This window comes from Protopterus annectens, chromosome 7.part0 (genome assembly GCF_019279795.1).
Source record: "Protopterus annectens isolate FY-2018-M chromosome 7.part0, PAN1.0, whole genome shotgun sequence".
In the NCBI taxonomy this organism is placed as follows: Eukaryota; Metazoa; Chordata; order Ceratodontiformes; family Protopteridae; genus Protopterus; species Protopterus annectens.
Window position 1 is genome coordinate 1068814258 of NC_056739.1, and position 15810 is coordinate 1068830067.

Sequence of the window (15810 nt, forward strand, 5' to 3'; positions counted from 1 at the left end):
AAAGGTAATGCACAATAGTGCGCCAAACTAATTGTACATGGAAACAACTATTCAAAGCCAGAGGATATAGTAAACCTTCTGACTGATAAATTTCACTTCAATTTAAACTCTCTGCTCCCCCCATCCAACACCTCTCAAGAGATACTCTTGACCATAACCCCCCCCCCCCGGCTATCACTAGCAAACAAGTCCTCAATGCGCTCTGCAAGGCAAAAAACACTGCATCTATATGCTCAGGTAACATCCTGGGATGCCTCCTGAATGGTATGAAACAGGACTTATACAGCCCTCTAAAATCACTGTTCAAAATTAGCCTTATGCCTAGCAAGCGTAGGACTGAAACAGTTATCCCTCTATACAAGGGCAGGCCATCTACTGACACAGGTAAACAACAGACCTTTAAGTTTGAACAGTCTCACAAGTAAAGCCATAGAAAGGATTATCATGGATATTATAACTAAAAGACAAAGAAAACTGGACCAACACAGTTTGGTTTAGTCAAAGGCCGAACATGCATACTCAACCTGGTAGACTTTTTTGAGAGAAAAAACAAAATTATGTGAGAGAGCAAAATGGTATACACTGTCCATTATGACCTCACCAAAGCATTCAACACTATTCCTGACTTAAGAAATGTCAGCTAACTCATGAAACTAGGAGCAAACCTCTAGGTCACCTGTTCGATAGCCAAGTGGCTCATAGATATGACACAGGAAGTCAGTATAGGGGACTCTACCTTCACAAGAAAGGTCAGTCATTGGAGATGTACCTCAGGGCATGATGCTGGGGCTTCTCCTTTTTGGAAGTCGAAGCTAATATCAAAGCCCTATGGTTGACCACATTTGCAGACAACTGCAAGCTCAGTGCAATCGCAGAATCCCCCATGGGTATTATTATCCTCCAGTAGGGTTTGTAACAAAACTATTAATTGGTGCCAGAGCCATGATCTAAATCTGAATGCCAAAAAATGTATATAGCAGCCTCTGGAAAGTCAACCACCCTGGAGGATTTGCCACATAGACCATACACCCCTAAGAGTAGACCGAGTGGTTAGGGATTTGGGAACATACGTGGATAGTGACTTGGTCTTTGACTATCATGTGTATACTGTTGCAGAGAATGATTACTCTATATTGTGCAACTTACAAGAAAGGGTATGGCATCCATGTCCAAGGATGTCACTATTCCACTGTACATAATCCTCATTAAGCCAATCATTGAGTACAATGCTCCCTTCAGTATGTACCCAACCAAGCATATACAATAACTGAAACACCCAGAGAGGTTCCTCACAAAAAGAATACAAGATTTTAACCACAAGAAATATGCTAACCATCTCAAAGCCTTACTTTAATACTCAGTCTCTTGCTGACTACTGAGAGTTTATCTGTGCCTGGCTTACAAGGCATCATCTGATCCAGTACCGATACTTGCTGCACATCCACAAGACTAACAGCATTTAAAATATCCAATCAAAGGACCTAACCCCCCGCCTGCAACATAAATAGAACATATTAGAGGGAAAGCTACATGTCTCACAGACTACTCCTGCTATGGAACAAACTTCTCATCCATGTGAAGCAGAGTTTGTCCCTGACTCTATTCAGATGCAACTTGGACCAGTGGATGGGGGACTGGTAATTTACCTCTGAACTTGCATCTATGCCCGTGTTGGACAGAGGCAGCTTGTTAATACTCTGCCACCTAAACCCAACAAGATGCCCTTGGATGATTTATCCTTTTACAAATGGGAAAAGATGGCTTGGCTTAAAAAAGCCTCCTAGAGCTTATCACCTACAAACCTGTGTGTGTGTGTGTGTGTGTGTGTGTGTGTGTATACACATATAATACATATATATGTACCTGCATACATGTAACACTAATGCAAATTTTACTATGCTCATACCTCCCACTCACCACGTGTGTACCACAAGGCTCAATCCTTGGTCCCCTCCTCTTTAACATTCTCAACAACACTCTCCACACAACAAGCCTCCCTAATACAGTAGGGAGATGAATCCACACTTATTTAAATTGACTACTGGTGGTAGCCAATGTAAAATATTAAAATTACTACAGCAAACCACTATCCTCTGGTAATGGAGATAGCTGACCCTAGGTATATACTCTGCTAATGGAACCTATACGAGTCGAGCTGTGAAGACCAGGAGCGGCCTTAGTTCATCTGGCGCCCTAGGCAAAAGGGCTCCCCGGTGCCCCCTCCACACTACCTGGTGCCCCCCATCCTGGTCTACCTACACCAAATAATTAATGGAAAAGAGCCCCTGGTAGACCGGTGCCCTAGGCAGCCACCTAGTTGGCCTATGCCTAAGGCCGGCTATGAGACCAGCTTAATTGTGTCCTATGCAATACCAGCGGCTTTTAGGAGGTTTGGCTGGGGGAGAGATGTTGTATTTGTTAGAGAATATTTGGTGTCTATACTGAAAAGGGAATTTTGGCCTTCATTATCCAAAGAAAAATGTATTGTCAGAAGTGGGATTCGAACCCACGCCTCCAGAGGAGACTGCGACCTGAACGCAGCGCCTTAGACCGCTCGGCCATCCTGACTTATTACGTACTATCGCTACTCAGACTCTAGAACACCATTTCGCCAATCACTTACCAAAGAAAAGTCACGCAAAGTGTAAACGTCTAAAATAGCATTACCAGAATAGTACTGAGACTCCCATGCATGGCTGAAAGGACTGTTGCAGTCTCGTACTATGTCGTAATAAAACAGCTGAAAGTTCATTACACTGCTCCACTATATAAAAATATATAGTTGTACATTAACACACATTAGCAATCATCAGAAACAGCCAAATAACGTAGGCATAATCTCCCAACCTGATAGCCTGGTCTTATTTCTCGCTTAATTTCCCATAATATAATAGTCTGTAGCAAAAGATAAACTTGTAATCATTCTCCAGGTACAAGAGTCACGTGTAGCACGACGGTACAACATTCAAAGTGGTCCGGTCAATCAGCTTCCTATTCCTAGTAGTTTTGGAGTGGTTGTTTGAAGTATTTTTTTTGTGCTTACTGTTTTTCCGGGTTCGGTTTTCTTGGGCTAGAATTTAAGACTTCTGAAAAACAAGAAACCGTATTATAAACCCATGAACACGAAAGAAAGGTACGGTGGTTTACATATGAACTGATTACTATGCATCTTTGATTAATCTCTTACCGGGAATATCAATTTCGCATAAAACTGCCTGCGCAAGCCCACCCACCATCACAATTCACAAGTATGGTACTTTTGTAACCTAGGCTAATGCATTTTTTTGGTTCAAGTCAGTTATCGCTAGCCGAAACTTGATAGTTTGCAGTACAGTCCCCACTTTTAAAACACAAAAGATTTGTATGTACTTTAGTTATAAATCAACGCATATTGTACGTTTCCCCTGTTGCTTTATTAACTCCGTTTGCATTGCGAATTAGCCAGCCCCGCCCACTAGCTTTCCCATCTAATAATACCCACACAGTATAAGTAAAGTAGTAATAGGTACGTAAAATAGCAAAACAATTTCCACTTCTATACTCACGTAGACGAATAAAGATCTGTCTGCAGCTCAGATGAACCGGGTTCAAGTAGTGGCACAAGCATTAGAAGAACCAAGCCGGGGAGAATGGAGTAAACGCCTGATGTCAGTTTGCCCAGCCGGTGGGTTTGGAGAACTGATTGCCACCATATAAATGGAGGCATGGACAACTCCGAAAACTGCCAGGACTAGGATATGACTTTGTAACCCCAAGCCAGAGGCTGACTGTAACTGTCATTTCTGTATGGGTATAGGCTTACATATACACAAGTGGGTCTAGAAGATCTGTATTGACAGTGGTGCTCATGCCAGACACATGAATTACCCAGCTATCTAAATTAATGAGGGCTTCTGTGACTAGATTAGGTGAGAGAGTAATAGTGGTGGGGAGTAGCGAGCCATTCAGTGGAATTTGAAGGTGTAAGTAGGTCTAGATATCTGGTCTCTCCTGGGGACCCTGAGACTGCCTGTTAAAATAGTCTGTGGTAAACTGATGGTGAGTGTTGGACTGCTTGAAAGTCTGATCTACAGAAACATGGGTGTGTGGTTGGCTGCATAGGGCACAGTTATCCTGGCGTGCTTTTCCTATGCTTATTAAAGCAAAGAAACGATAGTTACAAAGCATGTAGTCCAGTAGACCACTGAAGCATTTTGCAACTGCCCCAGATCACTTTCTGGGTAAGTGACTTGCTCAAAGTTACACAGCAGGCAAATGACTTTGGGACTGAAATTCTAGACCACAGAAAGCATATTATCCATAACTCATAGCCTTCATTCACTATGCAAACTGTTAGACTTCTAAGAACAATAAATAAGCTAATGGCTCATAACAGACCTTTTGAAAAAAGCTACCATCTGATATACCAAACTGATAAGTACACTTTTTTGCACTCGATTTGCACCATACTGTTTTTATATGTTTGCTTTATTGTTTCTGTCCTTTGTTGTCTGTACTGTTTCTCAGGGTTGCTCAGTAGCTACTTCAGGTGGGGGTTGTTTTTGCTTTCTATTGAGCCAACCCATCTTAGGTGTTAGCCAATGCCTGAGGTGTATTTTCTGAGTTGTACATCTAGTGCAGATTTCATTTCTGTGAATTTGTGCAGAGCTGGTATAGCAGAGCTAAATTCCTGGCTGTGTTGGATTCAATACCCATCTGATATACAAACTGATAGTACACTTTTTACACTCGATTTGCACTGTACTATATTTATATATTTGCTTTATTGTTTCTGCCCTTTGTTGTCTGCACTGTTTGTTTTTCCTGCCCAGGCTGCCCTCTCTCCCAAGTGTTGTACTCTTAAACTTGGTGGCTTTGGAATTGCCCGCCCCTGCTGTAAGTCTGATTTTGGTCACTCCTTCCAGTCCACTCTCCTTTGATTATTCAACTTAGTGCAGTAAAATTATTGGGGTAGGACTACCCCCTTGCTTCTTTGACTTTGGACACTCCTCCCTGTCCTATCTCATCAGCTGAGTGTGCTGAGTACAGAGAGAGCATTTGGGAAGGCCAACCCCCATATTCCTTAATCTTGAACTATCTTCTGTTTCCTTCCTCTCCAGAAAAGTAGCCTCATTCAGTTTATTTGTTGTTCTAAGAATCTTAGCTTTGATTTTAGCATTTGTGCTTCAGGCCAGTTACTTTACATTTAGGAAGGCTCTTGTGGTCTACACTCTTGTGGACAAACCCTTATCAAAACCCTCTCTCCGTAAGTCCACCCAAGCATTCTGAACACTATGTCAGGACAATTCCCATCACTTTCTCCTGCCAGAGTGGTTGACATGGGCATACTGAGACAGTGTAGCAACTGCCTCATGTTTGCTGACAGCCCTCTTTTCCTAGCACCTAATTCCTCCAACTGCAATAAATGCATGTAATTCAGTAACCTGGAGTCCATGCTCTCTCGCACCACAGTCAGTACTCCTGACAAAGAGGAGATTGCCAGCACAAACACCACACCACTCATGTCACATAGCCAAGGACCACACACACACCTATCCAGAGGTCCTCAATAAAAATTTACCTAAATGGCAGAGACCTCCAAAACACACTCACAAACATTCCACACACAACACCAAACACATCACATAGAGCAGACAACACACCACTGTCTCACAAACACAGCCCATAAAACAAAACAATAAACCATCACAACCTACAGGGCACAACAATAAACCAAACGTACTAGTCATTGGTGACTCAGTTGTGAGACACACCGATGTCCCCTTCACCAGACTCGACAAGGAGAAGGTCGTGGTCAGTTGTCTATCTGGTGCCAAAATCTGCCACATCACGCATGCTCTTAAGTGTCTCCACAACAAGTACAAATACGACTCTGTCATTGTCCATGTTGGTGTGAATGACTTGAGACGTACCTCCATGGACTATATGAAGAGAGACATGCTTGAGCTCTCAGAATGCGTGTTCCAGGCAGGTATAACCCTACCCCTAAGCAGCTTCCAACCTTCACCAAGAATGATACCACAATACCAAAAAAAATAATTGACTTCAACAATTGGTTTATTTTCTGGTGTCATTCCAAGGGGATCCAGTATCTGTCTGCCTGGGATGACATAGTTGATAGGCCTTGATGGGTTGCCAGAGATGGCCTCCATCTGTCACCACTGGGTTTTTTCAGATCCTGGCCAAGGCTCTCGCCTCCGCCATTGTGCCTTTTTTAGACAATATCCCAAAGACAAACCCTCCAACATAAGAGATCTGTTAAAAAGCAAATTGAACGTCATGCTGCTTAACGCTAGGAGCCTTAACCTGAAAATGGACTCACTGGAGGCTCTTCTTGCACTGTAAGATGCCAATGTCTGTGCGGTCACGGAAACTTGGTTCAGGGCTGCGGACAGCAACCCTGCCTTATCAGGCTATACTTCATTCCAACCCCAAAATGAGGTTGGGAAGACTAAGGGTGGTGGAGTCTCTATCTTCTTAAGGAAAGGCACACCTCCAGACTGGTTTGCCAGCATGACACACTAGAACTACTCCAGGTGCAACTGACAGTTGGCAAGACACCCATCTAAGTTATAGCTAGCTGTAGACCCCCCTCCATGACTCAGGACACCCACTCCTCTTACCTGGATCTACTTGAATCAAGGTTCCCCCTAACACTCTGATCCTTGGTGACTTCAACTACCCCACCAACGACTGAGTGAACTATTCCTGGACTAATGTACTCTGTCAATGATTCCTTGACTTCATCAGTTCTGATGCACTGGACCAGCTCATCTCATCCCCCACAAGAGGAGATAACATTCTGGACTTGGTTCTTACCAACATGGGCGACCGCTGCACCACTCCCATAGTATGTTCTTCCCTGGTCAGCTCAGATCATTGGACTGTCTCATTCGAAGATTCTGTCCTATCCAACCCCAGCCGTAATCAAGCTACAAACTTCTCAAAAGCTGTTTACAACCTGCTAAGGGAGGGTATCTGTAGCTTCAAACCACTGGCCCCTTCAGAGGATGCAGGCAACTATGCTGAACAGTACACCAATGCAGTATACAAGCACCTGTGTAATTGCATGGACTCAACCATACCCAGTAGAACTAAAATCTGCTCCTCAAGGAAACACAAACCTGTTTGGTGGGTATCATCTATCAACAGGCTTTACAACAAAAGGAAGAAACTGTTGTCCAAGGGTAAAAAGAAACAAATTCCAAATTGGAAAAACTCCATCCTTAGCCTCAACAAGCAAATTAGATCACTAGTAAAAACCACCAAGACCAATTATGAATCGAAACTAGCCTCCGAAACAAAGGGAAACAACAAAGTCTTCTTCAGTTATGTCAGGAACCTCCATGGCAAAGCTCAGGTTTGTTCCAAATTAGTACTTAACAGAATCATTTACACTGATCCTGTTGACTTATCCAACCTGTTAGCAGATATGTTCAGTGCAAACTTCACCCCTCTGTCCCCCCTCCCAAGGCCCTTTTGACGTCCCAGTACTTGTCCTGCACTTCACATCTCTGTAGATCAAGTGTTATAGACCCTATCCAAGGCAAAGAACACAGCTTCCATGGGACCTGATAGTATCCCAGGATGTATTCTACACCATCTCCTGCAAGAACTGGCTTCGTCATTGAGCATCCTATTCAACCACAGCCTAAGTACAGCTTCATTCCTGCAGAGTGGATAACTGCCATTGTCATCTCCTTGCATAAAGGTGGTGCCACTAATGACCCTGGAAACTGTCACCCTATTAACCTGACAAGTCTGATGTAAAGCCATGGAGCGTATTATTATGGATCTCATAAATAAGCACTAGGCAGTCTCCAAGCACTTGACCCCACCCAGCTCAGGTTCATCAAGGGCAGATCTTGCCGGTTGAACATGGTTGACTTCTTTGAGACTGTCATCAAGGCCCTTGATGATGGAAAGTCAGTGCATGCAGCTTACCTCGACTTGGTCAAGGCCTTTGATACATACCCCACTCAGACATCATCGCAAAGCTAACACAACTTGGCGTAAGTCCTTATCTCATCAAGTGGGTGGCCAACTGGCTCACTGACAGAACTGTCAAAGTCAAAATAGGCACTTCCACATCCGATAGCAGACCTGTCACTAGTGGAATTCCCCAGGAATTTGTCCTGGGACCCCCTACTGTTTGGCATCTACTTCTCAGAGGTCCAGGCAAAGACAAAAGGCCTGTGGCTGACCAAGTGTGCAGACTACTGTAAGTTGGGTGCTGTCATTGACTCCCCAAATGATGTTAACATACTGCAAGAGGGTTTCACAGCAAGTAATGACTGGTGCCAAAGTCATGGCGTCAAGTTAAATGCAAAAAAAAAATGTATCATTATATCATAAACACGACCCCTACTGATTACCACAACAATGGCAACCCCCTAAGCACACGACCTGTGCACTCAGGTTGATAACCTCACATTCCACCATCATGTAGTGGCAGTGGTCAGAAAAGCCTTTTACTTGGTTCATCTCATAAGTAAAGGGATTGCATCCAGAAAAAAGGAGGTTATTACCTCTCCGTACTCCTTCTTCATTAGACCGATAATTAAGTATAACACCCTGTTTGGTATGTACCTCTCCAAACATCTGCACCAACTGAAAATGCCACTGAAGTACCTCACAAAGAGACTCTATGGCCTCCAACACCTGTCCTATGAACAGGCTCAAATCACTATCACTCTACTTGGTATCGTACAGGTTGCTCAGGGGTGATCTGTGTCTCGCCTACAAGGCAGTCTTGGACCCTGCCCTACTAGAGATGTTCCATATCAATAAGTCTAACTCCTCGTGCATTACCCACTTAAAAGGCCTGAATCTAATGTGCAACATCAGCAAAACCTGCTGGAGAGACAGTTTTGTCTCCCAGAGGCTGCCCCGTCTGTGGAATAGACTTCCCATATATGTCAAACAGCGCACATCGCTGACACTCTTCAGGCGCAACCTTGATGAGTGGATGGGAAACCACAAATTTGTCCCAGGGGTTCCACCTCTGTTCCTCACTGACAGGGACGATACGTGCTGACTGAGGTTTCTTTTTGGGGATAAACAGTTTGGTAGGCTTGTATGGGCCCCGTGGCTATTAGCCTAGTAACCACCTATGGCACTCTTGCGGGGGTGTTCTACACCTGTCCATTTAGTTTATTCGCTTTCTTCTCCTTCTCACTCACAATCTACTTGATTAATTTTCAGTTTGAAAGTGCAAGTGTATGGAATAGTTGATGGGTGAAAAGAAGCTGAAGTTTCTGTCAGTGTTAGTGTAATATTTTTATTTTATTTTATTTTAATTTTTTAAGATGCTGGCACTGTCAGGCAACCAGATGTGAGCATTGGATGTTTTTTCCAGGATTGCTCTAGGAACTGTGTCTTTGTGCATCCATTATGTGAAATAGATATGAAATTCGGCCTTGATTTATTATTATTTCTTTTTTAATTTTGTTATAGCTGGACAACTGAAAGACAGCAAAATAGCTGTCTGGATGGGAATGACGGACCTAGTTGTTGCTTGCACATTATGCTGGCCTTGCAGAACTAATGTGATTGTGTTAAGCCAGTTTAAAGACTTCTGTTACTGTTTGTGTGAAACAAAGCTGAAAAGGCTTACTTTAGTAGTTATTAGATGGTGTTAGGCTTTGCAGGGTTGTTGGGAATTTGAGTGAAACAAAGCTGAATTACATTTCTGTCACTATTATTTTTATCACTGTTGGATCTCTGAGGTGTTCTTAGTCAGCAAAATGGCTATAGCTGCAGGATGGAAGGTAAGTGGTCTGTAGATGAAAGTAACTGACACTTTTGTCACTTGCTCAGTTAAAACACCATTCATTTGGCTTTGCAGGACTACTGTATATTTATATGAAGTAACCTGGAATATTTTACTGCAACTACTGTGTGCTTGTATGAAACAAACTTGAAATACATTATCGTAATTAATGTAATTATTATTATTAGCATCTCAACCAGACATCTGAAGTATATGTAGTCAACATTGTGACTATAATTTGGAGTACAAGGGCTGTCTGTTGTTGAAATGACTGACCCGGCTGTCATGATCAAGTTAAACATTTATTAATTTCGCTTTATAGAACTCGTGTGCATTTGTGTAAAGCAAGTCGTAACGTAACTGTGTCCTTTTATATTACAGCTGAACATCTGAAGTGTGCACATTCAATAAAGTACTTGCCATTGATGGGTATGGAGGTCATCTGTGTATAAAAGTCTGTTTGATTACTGTTAGGCATTCATTGAATTGGCATGGCAAGGTCAGTGTCACACAGTATACTGCATTTGCTGAAATTATTGTAAAACAATTATTGCTATGGCTAATACTAATATGTGTGTGTGAGGAGGGATGTCGCAGTATAGTTGAGTGTAACAAGCTTATAATTTATTTCACTTTCTGTTACAGTCAAATGTCAGGATTAAAAACAATAAGTGTCTGTCTTTGGTAGTTTGGGTAGGATGTGTGTGAAAGCAATTGATCATAAACACAGTGACACAGCAAGTATTATTGCTATCTGACACCACTTGGCTGTTGGTATTTGGTCTTAGCTGTGGCTTCTTCTCTTTGGGGTATGCATGTCCTCCATGTCTCTGAACGGGTTTTTATCTGGATGCCTGGATGCTCTGGTTTCATCTAACATCCTGAAGACATGCCATAGGTAAATTGGCATTCCCAGTATGTGTGTTTAAAAAGTATCACCAGTTATGATCTGTGGACACATACTGTTGGTGTGCACATATGACTTCTGGGTAACAGAAAAAGAAGAGTTAACAAGTAATTATCTTTAAAAAAATAAGGCATAAATTGCAAAACAGAATAGCTAGACCTTTAGAGCTCTTGGGAGTGTGATAGCTGTCACACCCCTGGGTGTATAAGTGGATTTTGACATAGGATTAGTAAGGTCTACTGCCTGGGTCATACCTGGTCTGAAACCAGCCCTGCTCAAAGGTGTATCCAGAGGGTTGCTAAAGGTTGTTTGGGGAACTGTGGCTGGAGAGGGAGGCTGGGGATAGTGTTGTCATTGGTTCTTTAATTTTCTTCACATTCAGACCTTAGAGGTGTGCACAGGAGATCACTATAGCTACTGTATGAGCAGTGTACTGTCTAGGAACAACAAGTTGGAATACATTACTGTGGTCATTACTTTTTCCCTTTTTTTACAGTCAAATATCAGACGTGATTGCAGGTGGCCATCTTTTGGGTGGGGGTAAGGAAGCATATTATGTACATATGTCTGACAGCAGCAAGTTCAGCTATGTCACTGCAGTCTGATTGTTCTTTCAGTATCATCCCCATCGCCATCAGAAGGTTAGGGGTAAAAAGTCATACTGTGTGCAGCCAGTTGGAATATTTTACTGTAACTGTTTGTGCCTTCACTTTCACTCCAATCTAAAACCAGAGGGATACACAGAAGATGTTTATCTTTTATTTGGGGGGAGGGGAGCAAAAACTGTTACTAGATATAATTTATGTATCCTCAGAAACATTTGTCCTCTCACTTTATTTGTCAGCCATGACTATTAAGCCTTGGACACAGCATGTTTCTCCCTTGAAAGAAAGAAAGAAAAATAAGATTGAGTTTCTTTCCTTACTCATGATTTTTCTTCAAGCCATCATTGGGTCAAAAGGTTGGGGGTTCTAAAATATACCTCACATAATCTATAACCTTGTGGCTTCTGTAGACTTACTTCATGGATTTCTCCACAAATATTACAAGTCTAGTTATGGCCTGTCAGGATGTGTTGAAAGGATGCAGGAAAATGGTGGAGTATGGCAAAATGCTAAGAAAGGGAATACAAAAAACAATTTGGGTGGTATGGGAAGGCCAGGAATGGAGAAAAGGATGGGAATGTCGTGGGATGTGTGTTTGTGTGGAGGAGTAGTGGCTAGTATGTTGAAGGGGGTTTTGTGCTTCCCATGTTTAGAGCACCATTCACCTAAGGTCAGTCTTGTGCAAAAGGCAAAGGTAAATTGTCTTAATTTCCACATGGATGACAGATCCCTTTTGGTGGCTCTTGCTTGAGTATGCCAGAGTTCAAATGGCCACAGATCATTGAAGAAATACTATACACTGGTATGTTAAAAGCAAAAAGAATACATCATTTTAGAAAGCTGAACTAATAATAGTACATTTTCTGGGATCAGAGATTAAGATTATGTACTGTTTTTTATTTAACTAGGTAAATTAACATGTTTGAAGACCTTTACATTGCATAACCTGGTCCAAAAAACAAAGCAATGCATATTAAGTCATAGTTTGTGCATTAAAGTAGTTTTACTGTGCTGAAATAAACATGCAATATATATTGCATTTGTAAGCAATAGATAAATCATTATAGAAACTATAGAAAGTGTAGCCAGAAAAATGCATATGCAAATATAGGAATAATGTTAAAGAGGTGTTTAGGAAGGGTAATAAAGTCATGCTTTTTCATATGCTTAAGCTAAGCACTGGTAATCAAAGAATAAGTAATGAAAACATAATGCATTAAAAGGTTATGCTAGTATAAAATAATGTGTGGTATGAGGCTAGACAGTCACTTCTGCTTTCCTAAGGATAGCTCACACTTCTTATTCCAGGGCCTTCCCAAACTGGTAAATGCTTTGCTGCTCCATTGTGCCTTTTTAGGCATAAGCCAGCTAATGGATCTCTCAACTTAACAAAAACAAAAAAAAGCACTAGACCATGTCAGTGTGGCTCTGCTTAGTGCCGGAAGTCTAAATAACAAATTGCCTAATCTTGAGGTCCTGCTGCATTTTGAGTGCATATATACATGTGTGTGTGTCTTATTACAGAAATATGATATGAATTACTCTAAGTGCTCCCTCCATTCCAGGCTTTTTTCACCTGCCATATCTTTTGTCCCAATACTAACTACAATGGAGTATCCATATTTGCTAGGGATCCCATCACTACTTAGCAGATCCCTAGAGACCCAGAAACTGAACTGATTGAGAGCCATATCACATTAAACAGGACCAACTAGCATGTTACAGGATCCCCCCATATTCCCAGAGCACCACGTTAGATTCCTAAATACACTGGATGAACTCCAAATCAACAGGAATTCCATTATGCTAGGAGACTTTTAACTACTTAACTATAAACTAAGATATAATAGTTTAGCAGGTGGTGCATTTGCCTTTGGTGCTGACAGCTGTTGGTTTTATTCCTGCACTAGATAGGTGGATTAGTATTCCAGTACTGACACTGTAATGCAGCATAAGCGTGTGTTGCACTCCTTGGCCTACCATCCTTTGGATGAGATGCTAAACCAAGGCCTCATCCATCTGAGTTGGTGGTAGGCTCAGGTAGATGTAAAAAATCCCATGGCACTTATTGCAAAGAGTATGGATCCTTTATTTATATGCAAAAATATCTCTTATTTATAAAATATTTACATATCTACAAGTATACAGTATATACATCTGCAGATCTGTTTACACAATCATACTAAGTTTTCATCCCTATTAGACCCCCCACTCCTTTTTCCATAACCACCAACTGATTTTACTTAATATTGTTGCTAAAATCCATTTACTATTACACATAATTTCATTTATTCTTTCATTCCACTCAAACTCATAAATGATTCTACTCCCACCAATATTCCTCAACCCCCTAAGGCCCAATAAAACACCATCTCCTTCACATTCAAGCCAGTACAAGCATCCAGTATACAAAAATTCTTATCTAAACTCAAACCTACCACCCTCGTCACAGACAACCTCCTCACGAATACCTCCAGCTTGCATCCACAGCCATAGCCTACCCTATTTCATTACTAATTAACAGATCCATTACTGAACACATCATCCCAACCCTGTGGAAAACTTCATTCATTATTCCCCTCCACAAAGGTGGCCTCTCTGTCGACCTCTCTCTGCCCAACTGCAGTCCTTTCACCCCTCTCTAAGATTCTGGAAGGATGCATTCATCACCAAATCCTCTCCCACTTACTCTCCAATAACCTTTTCTCTTCAACCCAACACTGCTTCCGCCCATCCCACAGCATTTCCACTGCCCTACTCAGATTCACCAACACTATAAACTCCTACAGGAACCAAGGTAAACTAGTCTCAGCCACCTTCTTAGACTTATCCAAAGCATTTGACACTGTTTCTCACAAGAAACTCCTAACCTGCCTCTCTGACCTCAGCTTTAACACCCCCACTCTGCTGTGGTTCAAGAGCTATTTAGACAACCGCCACCAATCCATCAAATAGATCAACTCCCTATCTCCCCCACTCCCAGTCACCCTAGGCTTACCACAAGGTTAAATTCTCGGCCCACTTCTCCTTTTTAATATCCTCACCAACCAACTCCACTTAGCAACCACAAAACCCGATATAGTCCAATATGCTGATGACACAACCCTCATATGCTCTGCATCCAACATCTACAACAAAAAGCCCAAATGGCCCCACTGAAATTGAGAACTAGCTCAGTAACTCACAACTGATATTAAACCCCAAGAAAGCCAAACTTATGCTGTTCCATCTAACCAAGTCCAACGACCTCTCCTTTTCCATATTCTCCACCAACAAGACCCAAATCATTCCTGTCTCAGAGGCAAAACTCCTAGGGATTACCATCAACCAGCAGCTCAAATTTAACAAACACATATCAATAACGATCTCTAACATCCACAAAAAAATTAAGCTCCCTCTACAGATGCAAAAGGTATCTAACCTCTGAATCTCGTATTCCCATAACCAGAACTCACCTTCTATCTACACTACTGTACGCTTCCCCCACACTTTCAAATCTAAATAAAACCGACTTGAATAAACTTTCCACCTGCTATAACAAAATCGCTAGATTTGCTGCCAATGCCAAATCACGTTCCCACCATTGCCACACCCTACGTACCGTACATTAGCTAGAATCCCCCAACCTACTAAGGTACCATCAACTCAACTTAGCCCACCAAGTATTGTACTATCCAAAAAAAAACATGCTCTGTTCAATCTTCTTAACTTTTACAATTCTAATAAACAACTACGCAGCAGCAACAAAGCCTTTACTGAAACCATCTCTTGCAAAAACAACTCTGGGGAATCTCTCTTTGCCCATGAAATTACTAAGACCTGGAACAACCTCCCTCCTGACCTTAGACTTCAGAAATGTACATCCTCTTTTAAGAGCCTCCTGAAATCATATCTCTACACCAACCATTTATGCAACTGCATTGAACCTCCATAAAGCCACATATAATTATAAGGTATGAACAGCACAAGTGCTTGCCTTGTCAAGGCTGCTATATCGGCATTTTATACAATGTTCAAGCTATGAAACACCTTGTCTGACTGCCTCTAAATTGCTCACTGTAAATATTGTACAAAATATCTGTTCATCCACCCCAGGAATGGGTGAAGCTGCTAACTGGTATTTTTATGTATTGTAACACTTCTACCATCAACTTGTAAACACTTTTTCTATGCATTGTAATATTGTTTTTCATCTGTATTGCATTTTGTAATTTCATGCTCATGGTGTTTGTATGTTTTTTATTCTGTTATGTTTTATGGAGCTTTTCTCCCCAGGACTCCGCTGAAAACGGACACTTGCTGTCCTGTCGGACTATCTTGGATAACAAATGTTAAATAAAATAAATAAATAAATAATACATTCCGTGTAACCCATATAACATAAAATAATTTTTTGTCTATTCTTTTAACATATTCTTTAATTCTGTTCTTATAATATCCACATTTAATCGTATCCATGTTTCCTTTATCCACTTCTTTTATATTTTCAAAAAAATCTTCTTTATATAGTTTCCCCATAACTTTTT

The 15810-nt window shown here is 41.5% G+C and overlaps 2 protein-coding genes and 1 non-coding gene across 4 annotated transcripts in view; 1 reads left to right on the forward strand and 2 right to left on the reverse strand.

Moving 5' to 3' along the window:
• SPATA5L1 (spermatogenesis associated 5 like 1) overlaps positions 1-2941 on the reverse strand; it is a 259837-nt gene extending 256896 nt beyond the window's left edge. For both annotated transcript variants that reach the window (XM_044077627.1, XM_044077626.1), the window contains exon 1: positions 2848-2941. The gene's annotated coding sequence lies outside the window, so the exon portion shown is untranslated. The remainder of the gene's footprint in view (positions 1-2847) is intronic.
• Positions 2486-2568, reverse strand: TRNAL-CAG. The gene has a single exon. It is a non-coding gene; the product is annotated as a tRNA-Leu (tRNA).
• A 54-nt stretch (positions 2942-2995) lies between the features above and the next one.
• Positions 2996-15810, forward strand: part of BLOC1S6 (biogenesis of lysosomal organelles complex 1 subunit 6) — a 341949-nt gene continuing 329134 nt past the window's right edge. Inside the window, exon 1 of the mRNA XM_044077633.1 lies at positions 2996-3133. The gene's annotated coding sequence lies outside the window, so the exon portion shown is untranslated. The remainder of the gene's footprint in view (positions 3134-15810) is intronic.